Here is an 11183-nt window from a genome sequence, read left to right as displayed (position 1 = left end):
TCCCATAGAAGGTCTTTGACCGATTATCCATCCTGGGGCCGGCGTACCATATCTGCCATTTGCCAGTGTCCCAGTAGGTAAGGAGGCCCACTGCTAATAATGAATTTTTCCTGTCTATTACATCATGTCAGGGACTTAGCTGGTGCTAATGGGGTCATATACTGTTCTTGCATGAGAACTACTCCACAGAAATGTAAAATTCCCAGGCAGGGGTGGATTGGCCATAAACCCTACTGGGAAATTTCCCAGTGGGCCAATACCTAGGAGTGCCAACCAAGCACTCCTCACGGCCGCCTGCCGGGTTGATAATGAACTGATTCTGTCTTATGCACCTGACCAGCAGCCACAGGTTGCTGCACTGTGGTATTTGGTTCAGCTGAGGTGGTATATCGCTCTGCACTATGGTATGCTGGCTCTGTGTACTTCTGTTGTCCCTGCCTAATTATGTTGCCCCGACTTTTGTCAATTTGGACCCACCTGCAACAAGGGGCCACTATTACCTTTTTTTTCCAAGGCCACTTTTAATTTCCAGTCCGCCCTTGGTCCCACTGAAGGTGCAGTGTTGTGCTTTGGTTGGTCATCTTAATTGTACCTCTAGTTGGGACAGATCTGGACCCAAAGCCACTGCTTGACCTACTTCTTTATATTACAATGCTGCTAGCAACACGTGTGCAAATATGGTGAAGAGTCACATAGCAGTAAGATCAGATTCCTCTGTTGTTTCAGGCTCGGCCAAGTGGCTTGTGGAGGGGGTGGCAGCTTTATCATCTGGATTCTTCATTGCAAAATAATCAAAAGACTCATAAAGAGTTGACACTGCCTAAAATGAAAAGGAAACACAGGAATCAAGCTTAGCAGGATCAACGACGATGTAGCATAATACAGTACGGTAGATATATCATGAGGTTTATATGAACATGTATTTTAGAATCACTGTAAACAATTTAAAGTGGACATGATCAGTATAGATGTAAACCCTCAGATTTCAATCCTCTGGTGCAGCGGTCCCCAACCGCCGGGCCGCGGCCCAGGGCCGGGCCGTGGAGGATTGTTAGCCGGGCCGTGGCGATCAGGGCAGTCTTTAACTCTGTACTGATGAAGCTCTTCCATTATGGAAGCGCTTCATTAGTACAGAAGGACCAGGGAGCGGTGAAGGATCTGTACTCACCACTTCCTGGTCCACGGCTCGGCTATCGGCTGTGCAGGGCTGCGCACAGCGTGAGGTCTCTCTCTGTGACCTCACGCTGTGCGCCGCTATACACAGCCAGCCGACAGCAGAATCAAGAGGATCGCGATGGTGACCAGGAGCAGGAGAGGTAAGTGGTTTTTTTAATTCTTTTTTATTTGCACTGGGGGCTGATGGCTGACCTGGGGGACATGGGGCTGAAATGAGGGACATGGGGCTGAAATGAGGGACATGGGGCTGACATGAGGGGCTAATGGGGGCTTATGGCTGACATGAGGGGCTAATGGGGGCTTATGGCTGACATGAGGGGCTAATGGCTGACATGAGGGGCTAATGGTTGACATGAGGGGCTTATGGCTGACATGAGGGGCTAATGGGGGGCTTATGGCTGACATGAGGGGCTAATGGGGGGCTTATGGCTGACATGATGGGCTAATGGGGGGCTTATGGCTGACATGAGGGGCTAATGGGGGCTTATGGCTGACATGAAGGGCTAATGGGGGGCTTATGGCTGACATGAGGGGCTAATGGGGGCTTATGGCTGACATGAGGGGCTAATGGGGGGCTTATGGCTGACATGAAGGTCTAATGGGGGGTTTATGGCTGACATGAGGGGCTAATGGGGGGCTTATGGCTGACATGAGGGGCTAATGGGGGGCTTATGGCTGACATGAGGGGCTAATGGGGGGCTTATGGCTGACATGAGGGGCTAATGGGGGCTTATGGCTGACATGAGTGGCTAATGGGGGGCTTATGGTTGACATGAGGGGCTAATGGGGGGCTTATGGCTGACATGAGGGGCTAATGGGGGCTTATGGCTGACATGAGGGGCTAATGGGGGCTTATGGCTGACATGAAGGGCTAATGGGGGGTTTATGGCTGACATGAGGGGCTAATGGGGGGTTTATGGCTGACATGAGGGGCTAATGGGGGGCTTATGGCTGACATGAGGGGCTAATGGGGGCTTATGGCTGACATGAGGGGCTAATGGGGGGCTTATGGCTGACATGAGGGGCTAATGGGGGGCTTATGGCTGACATGAGGGGCTAATGGGGGGCTTATGGCTGACATGAGGGGCTAATGAGGGGCTTATGGCTGACATTGGGGGGCTTATGGCTGACATTGGGGGCTTATGGCTGACATTGGGGGCTTATGGCTGACATTGGGGGGCTTATGGCTGACATTGGGGGGGCTTATGGCTGACATTGGGGGGGTTTATGGCTGACATTGGGGGGGTTTATGGCTGACATTGGGGGGGTTTATGGCTGACATTGGGGGGGTTTATGGCTGACATTAGGGGGGGTTTATGGCTGGCATTGGGGGGGTTTATGGCTGACATTGGGGGCTGATAGATGGCTAAAGGTTTGGGGGTTGATCTGAGCCATTGGGGGTCTGATCTGAGGTCTGATTAACATTGGGGGTCTGATTGCTGGTCTGACCTGAGGTGTAATGAAATTTTTTTTTTTTCTTATTGTTCTCCTCTAAAACTAGATGCATCTTATAGGGCGAAAAATACGGTCCAGTGCAGCAGAGACCAGTGCAGCAGAGACCATAGTCAGTTTATATAGTCATTATATAGTGTTATATATTTTAATATGCACCTTGTGTTTTGTTATGCGCGTGAATCAGTCAGCCCCCCCACCCGGTCCCTGGGAAAATTGTCTTGCATGAAACTGGTCCTTGGTGCAAAAAAGGTTGGGGACCACTGCTCTGGTGGACCAAAGGAGCCCCAGTTTGACACTATTGCATGCAACAGATCAGGCGGCAGTGATGCCCTATTATTTGTATCCTGTAGTCTCGAGGCTAATTCTTTTACATACCTATCAGAGGGTAAAACAGTGGTGCTCAAACTCTTCAGAAGTTTCTATATTTCTGCATAAATCTGCCCTAAATGTACATCAGATTTTCACAAAAGTTCTAAAAGTAGATGCATATAAATATAAATAAATAAATAAATGTTCATGAGTCCACCATCAGCAGGAGACTGAACAACAATGGTATCCATGGCAGGATTTCAAGGATAAAGCTGCTGCTCTCCAAAAAGAGAGTCTGCAGCTTGCTAAAGATCCCATGGGGAAGTCAGAAGACTATAGGAACAATGATTTGTGAACAAATGAGATCAAAAATAAAACTTTTGGTTTAAATAAGAAACCTTATGTTTGGAGGAAAAAGTACTAATCAACAATTACCGGAAATGTTTAGTTGCAGTTATTGCTACATGAGGGGGTCACAGCAGATACTGAAAGCAAAGGTTCATTTACTTTTGCCACTCACAGACGTGATATTGGATCATTTTCCTCAATAAATAAAGTCTAACATTTCAGAATTATTTGTTTAATTTGGTTATCTTTATTTATTTTTTAGGACTTGTATGAAAATCTGATGTATACAGGTCCTTCTCAAAAAATTAGCATATTTGTGATAAAGTTCATTATTTTCTGTAATGTACTGATAAACATTAGACTTTCATATATTTTAGATTCATTACACACAACTGAAGTAGTTCAAGCCTTTTCTTGTTTTAATATTGATGATTTTGGCATACAGCTCATGAAAACCCAAAATTCCTATCTCAAAAAATTAGCATATTTCATCCGACCAATAAAAGAAAAGTGTTTTTAATACAAAAAAAGTCAACCTTCAAATAATTAAGTTCAGTTATGCACTCAATACTTGCTCGGGAATCCTTTTGCAGAAATGACTGCTTCAATGCGGCGTGGCATGGAGGCAATCAGCCTGTGGCACTGCTGAGGTGTTATGGAGGCCCAGGATGCTTCGATAGCGGCCTTAAGCTAATGAACTTTATCACAATATGCTAATTTTTTGAGAAGGACCTGTATATCAAGGGGAGCTAAAGAGAACTGGATCGCACATCCACAATGCTATGCTTAGATCTAATTAAACTCACTTCTCAGCGCAATATTAAATGTACAACCCCCTATACTACATGCTGCACAAGAGACATTAGTGTACATTAGCATAAGCCCACTCACCACGTCAAGGTTGCCTCTCAGAGTGGGGCACTACTGCGTGGCGGCCTTTGTTTTTGTGGCGCTGTGCTGGTGGGTTGGTGGGACCCAGTGCCGTGGGTGGCATTGTCAGATAGCAGAGGTGCTGTGTGACTCCTGGGTCCGGCCGTCTACTAGGGCAGTGCCGCGTGTCACCGCACTGTGCTGCACCTATTTGTCAGAGTAGGTCCCACTCTAAGAGGCAACCTTGACATGATGAGTGGGCTTATGCCTTTTGATCAAAATGTACACTAATGCCTCTTGTACAGCATGCAGTATATCCAGTTCTGTTTTTCACCCCTTTTAGGTCAAATTTATGCAGAAATATAGAAAATTATGAAGGGTTCACAAACTTTCAAGCACCTATGTACATTCAGAATAGAAGTAAACCTAAGGTTAACTGCATATAACAGTAGTATGTTAAAGATCTACTAATCTCATTCACACATATGTACAGAGCATTTGGAAATCCTTTAAATTTTTTTCACATTTTGGTACATTGCAGTTTTGTCCTAAAATACAAAAAAGTTCAAATTTTCCCCCACCATTCAGCACTGAATACCCTAGAATTTTAAAAATCTTTGCTAATTTATTGAAAATGAAAAATAAAGGTATCCTTTATTGGTACTTAGTTGAATCCACTTTTACAGCGGTCAGACTTTTTGGATATGATGCCACCACAAGCTTTTCACACCTGGATTTGGGGATTTTCTGCCATTCTTCTCTGCAGATCCCCTCAAGCCAGGTTGGATGGGGATTGTCAGCGGAGAGCTATTTTCAAATGTCTCCAGAGATGTTTGATTGGGTTCAAGTCAAGGCTCTGACTGGGCCACTCCAGGACATTCAAGGAGATGTCCCTAAGACACTCCTGTGTTGTCTTGGCTTGTTTGAAGGTAAACCTTCGGTGCAGTCTCAGGTCCAGATCCCTCTAGATCAGGTTTTCATTAAGAATATCTCTGTACTTTGCTCCATTCAGCTTTCCCTCAACCAGTGATGGTTGAACTTCTGGAAGTTTCCCATCTGCACCCAGGATCTTTACAGGGAGTGCAGAATTATTAGGCAAGTTGTATTTTTGAGGATTAATTTTATTATTGAACAACAACCATGTTCTCAATGAACCCAAAAAACTCATTAATATCAAAGCTGAATATTTTTTGGAAGTAGTTTTTAGTTTGTTTTTAGTTTTAGCTATTTTAGGGGGATATCTGTGTGTGCAGGTGACTATTACTGTGCATAATTATTAGGCAACTTAACAAAAAACAAATATATACCCATTTCAATTATTTATTTTTACCAGTGAAACCAATATAACATCTCAACATTCACAAATATACATTTCTGACATTCAAAAACAAAACAAAAACAAATCAGTGACCAATATAGCCACCTTTCTTTGCAAGGACACTCAAAAGCCTGCCATCCATGGATTCTGTCAGTGTTTTGATCTGTTCACCATCAACATTGCGTGCAGCAGCAACCACAGCCTCCCAGACACTGTTCAGAGAGGTGTACTGTTTTCCCTCCTTGTAAATCTCACATTTGATGATGGACCACAGGTTCTCAATGGGGTTCAGATCAGGTGAACAAGGAGGCCATGTCATTAGATTTTCTTCTTTTATACCCTTTCTTGCCAGCCACGCTGTGGAGTACTTGGACGCGTGTGATGGAGCATTGTCCTGCATGAAAATCATGTTTTTCTTGAAGGATGCAGACTTCTTCCTGTACCACTGCTTGAAGAAGGTGTCTTCCAGAAACTGGCAGCAGGACTGGGAGTTGAGCTTGACTCCATCCTCATCCTGAAAAGGCCCCACAAGCTCATCTTTGATGATACCAGCCCAAACCAGTACTCCACCTCCACCTTGCTGGCGTCTGAGTCGGACTGGAGCTCTCTGCCCTTTACTAATCCAGCCACGGGCCCATCCATCTGGCCCATCAAGACTCACTCTCATTTCATCAGTCCATAAAACCTTAGAAAAATCAGTCTTGAGATATTTCTTGGCCCAGTCTTGACGTTTCAGCTTGTGTGTCTTGTTCAGTGGTGGTCGTCTTTCAGCCTTTCTTACCTTGGCCATGTCTCTGAGTATTGCACACCTTGTGCTTTTGGGCACTCCAGTGATGTTGCAGCTCTGAAATATGGCCAAACTGGTGGCAAGTGGCATCTTGGCAGCTGCACGCTTGACTTTTCTCAGTTCATGGGCAGTTATTTTGCGCCTTGGTTTTTCCACACGCTTCTTGCGACCCTGTTGACTATTTTGAATGAAACGCTTGATTGTTCGATGATCACGCTTCAGAAGCTTTGCAATTTTAAGAGTGCTGCATCCCTCTGCAAGATATCTCACTATTTTTGACTTTTCTGAGCCTGTCAAGTCCTTCTTTTGACCCATTTTGCCAAAGGAAAGGAAGTTGCCTAATAATTATGCACACCTGATATAGGGTGTTGATGTCATTAGACCACACCCCTTCTCATTACAGAGATGCACATCACCTAATATGCTTAATTGGTAGTAGGCTTTCGAGCCTATACAGCTTGGAGTAAGACAACATGCATAAAGAGGATGATGTGGTCAAAATACTCATTTGCCTAATAATTCTGCACGCAGTGTAGAGCTCAGCCAGAGTGACCATTAGGTTCTTGGTCACCTCTCTTACCAAGGCTCTTTTCCCCCAATTACTTCAATCAACTGAATTTACCACATGTTGACTCCAATCAAGGTGTGGAAATATCTCAATGATGATCAAGAGAAATGTGAGGCCCCCAGAGCTAAATTTCAAGTCTCATAGAAAAGGGTCTGAATACTTATATCCATGAGAAATTTTAGCCTTTCTTTTCCAATTAATAAAGATTTCTAACATTCTGTTTTCACCTCTCTATTCACGACAGCAAGATGTGGCTGTGCCATAAAACGTTCAGATGGGAATTTCATTTAGGCTACATGCACACGACCATATATGTTTTGCGGTCCGCAAATAAAAAATGGATGACATCTGTATGCCATCCTTTTTTTTATTGGATCCATTGTAACAATGCCTAAAACGGACAAGAATAGGACACGTTCTATTTTTTTTGCGGGGCTACGGAACAGACATACTGATGCGGACAGCACAGGGTGTGCTGTCCGCATTTTTTGCAGACCCATTGAAATAAATGGGTCCACATCCTATCCGGGAAAAAAAAACTGAACGGACACAGAAACGAACAACGTTCGTGCATGTAGCCTTAAGCTTATTAACCACCACTATGTCTGTATTGTGCTGTCTTTGTAAATCTATGGCGCAGGCTTAATGGGGTATTCCAGGATTTTAAAGGGGTTGTCTGAATGTTTAATATTAATGACCTATTATCAGGATAGGTCATCAATATGTGATCCGTGGGGGTCCGACTCCTGGCACCTCTGCTGATCAGCTGTTTGAAGAGAATGCAGCACTCCAGTGAGCACCATGGCCTCCTTGCAGTTTATAAAGCACAGCGCCATCCACTGGATAGTAGCTGTGCTTGGTATTGCAGCTCATGCCCATTCATTTGAATAGAACTGAGTTGCACATACGCCATGTGACCGATGAATGTGGCATCCTGAGGATAGGTCATCTGTGTTAAATACTTGGACAACCCCTTTAACATTGATGGCCTATACCCTGGATAGACCATTAATACCAGATCGGTGGAGGTCACACACAGTGCCAGGACTGCATAGCGCCATCTACTGTGTAGTGGACGGACCTGTTTACTGTAGGGCCACTCACATTCATGTGAACAGTATTACAGTAACCAGCTAGAGACAGTCAGACACCCTAGAAAGTAGACAGAAAGGGAGCTGACGACTGTCTAAGGTTGTTATTACACTACCTGATCTAAGACTTCAGGCACTGCGATCACTGATGGATGGGTTATATTTGCACCGGCCTGATTACACAGGCTGATGCATACTGAATGCTGGAGGTTGGCTACTGCAGTCATTTCTTCTTCCTTCTATTCTATTCATTGTCGGCAGCACAATCCTGATTACGCAAGAAGATATGCTGCAGATAAGCGGGCATCTTTTATCCTGACAAAAGATGCCAATCAGTCCTTGAATGAGCAGCTGATCGGCTGGCTGATTATACGAACCGATTATTGGGAAAAAGCGTTCGCATTCCCGGCAATTTGCCTGAAATTGTGCAGTGTAATAGAACCATAAACCATTTTTGTAATCAACAGGTGCTCTCTGTGGCAGAGCTGCTGGGCATCTGCAGACCCAGATCAGCACTACTGTCATTACAGAGGCTTTATTTATTTCTTCAAGCTCCTGGGGCTCCTGTGAATACCATGCACTGTATAAAGTTCAAGATTAGGGATGAACGAATAGATTCTAAGGAATCGCTTTGTGTTATTAGCATGAGTTCTTCACTTGTGAGGCTCTGTACCCAGAGGTGAAGAGGGACCGCCTGTCTTTTGATTGACAGTGACAGACATCTCGCCCAGCCCTGACAATCTCGCGCCTGCGCCACTGCTGTGCGTAGCGGCACTAGGGCAGGAGGCTCTGCTTTTTCTAGTGAGGAAAGGACTGTCCATGCGCCGCTAGACTTCTGCATAGCTGTGCATGAGCAGTCACTGCTCCTGAGACTGAAGCAAAGCCTCTACGCTTGCACCGGTACTTGGAGCAGCAATGCAGACGCAATATTTTCAGGGCTGGGTGAGATGTCTGGCCCTGTCAATGAACAGGCAGGTGGGCGCTTCTACCCCTGTGTGGACAGCCCCTCACAGGTGAAGAACTCTTACTAATGGGACAAATCGATATGTTAGAAGTGATTAGTTCATCATCTACTCCAGAAGTATATGACGTCTTAGGGTACATTCACTGCTGATTTTTCCAATAAAGAAATCAGCTGCGGAAACTGCCATGGTTTTGCATTTTAAATGTGGTGGATCCACCGGCAGCTTTAGTGCAATTCAATGGGGCTAATCCACAGGTGGACACCTGCACAGAAACCACACCGAGATAGGACATGTCCTCTCTTCGTGTGGTTTGTCCTAAAACAATATGGGAATACTCTGTGACCACTGTGGTAATGTGAACAGTGCTGGAAGGTGTGTTGTCCCACTTCAGGTACCTCAGATGGGTGAGACAGATAAAATCCAGAAAGTGGCAGTAGTCTCAGTAAAGCATAGTTTGCTGAGACATTTTTGTATACATTTTCTGGGCTGGATTTTACTTGGACTGGTGGCTAGGCTTGGTAGAGGGAGTTGCCAGTCCACACCCTTCCAGTACTGGTTTTCCTTTCTACCTGAGGTGATCGCAGGTGAGGCCTGCTGTAATCAGGCTGGCATAAAGCGCCTCAGAGTAGGTCAGTCTGGGGAGAGATACGCTGTGAGAGACCCAGAGCAGCGGCTCTGTGCGTGGTCTCAGCTCGCCAGGCTGAGAGACCCTGGGGCACTGTGACAGCCCAAAGTTTGGGGAACGCCTTGACGCCGGGATTCAAGGGTCACAAGGCCGGAGTCGGGAGGACTGTTGGGCCACACTTCCCCATACAGGTACGGGACTGATTACAGCCGGAGAAGCTGGGGAACTACGGGCTGAGAAAAAGCCGCATATGGGTTCCGTGTGTGAACAGGGTTCTGTAGCTGAGTCCGGGCCACGTTAATAGGTGTAGTGAGAGCCCATAAACAGCAAAGTGGACTCCCACCATAAACAATGGGAGATCTCTGAAGATCAAATATGGGTTGTCAAGGGGTTAAAGCAAAAATGAAACATTGAGAGCTCTAATTACCCATTGGACCGAATTTGTAGAACTGCTGCTATCTTCCTCAGCTTCGGCTGCATTTGGTTGCATTTGGTTAAGCTCCACATGTTCTTGACTCCTCTTCTGTGGTATTTTCTTAGCTGGAGATATAAATAAGATATAATGATATGGAATATTGTATATTTCCATTAAATCTACAGATTAAAACAAAATCCTATTTACAAGATTTTGCTTTCTGTGGTAACGAAAGCAGTGCACTTCCTTTGATTTTAATGGATGGTGGAGGTCTTGGCCTGAATGAACCCCCTCTCTAGTATCCCAGCATGCATAAAATTTAAATGGGTATTCCAATCTCAGCAAGTAATGCATATTTCTTGAATATTGAAAAGTTCAGGTAGACTACGAGTAGTGTTGAGCGCGAATATTCAAATCGCTTCGAGAATTTGCGAATATTTTGAATATTTGTAATTTCGAATATTCTAGATTTTTTTTTCATCAGTTACCTCCCTTCTTGCTTGTGGGCCAATGAGAAGGCTTCAATGTCTTTGAGCTAAGCATCATCCCTAGCAACCAATAGGAAAGTTGCCTACCCCTTACTATATAAGAACCTCCCCAGCAGTAACTTTCTACCGTTTTTTAAAGTTCTGAGAGAGAGAGAGCAGTGTCATTGCTGTGCTCCGTGCTTTCCACACTACAGTAGATAGTTAGATAGCTTATGTATATAATACAGATAGTCAGTGTAGGTTATATCCTGATATAGTGTAGCTGTTGCAGTGCAGGGTGCTTTTTCAATTTTCGCCTCACGCAGCAGAAAGGCTAGGTGCACCCCAGATTGGCTGGCTGCACAGCATAATGGGTGATCTCGTGTTCCCAAGCTTGCTTTCTCTACACCTAGTTTCGCTTTGTAAAATGTGCAGCCGCCATTTTAGCAAAATCTCATTTGTTACCACGAAGCGCAAGGAAATTTGGATTCGTTGCGAATTGAAGTTTTCACTTCACTCGACAATAGTCTTTGAATAGGTACTCTCATTGTTTACTTGCATTGGATAAAAATTTGTCTTGGTACTGTGATAATCACTCTTTAGGCGTCCTTCACACATCAGCGAATTATGGACATGTGCTGTCCATGTTCGCTACAGACAGAACACGTGCCCATTGATTTAGTGTTTATTTACACATTACTGATTTTCCACTGACCGTGAGTGGAAAAAATCATGGAGACATGCAGTACTTTGGTCTATAATGTGGACCAAACACCCCCATTTGGTCAG

The sequence above is a fragment of the Bufo bufo genome, chromosome 2 (genome assembly GCF_905171765.1).
Source record: "Bufo bufo chromosome 2, aBufBuf1.1, whole genome shotgun sequence".
NCBI lineage: Eukaryota > Metazoa > Chordata > Amphibia > Anura > Bufonidae > Bufo > Bufo bufo.
This window is presented reverse-complemented; position numbering follows the sequence as displayed.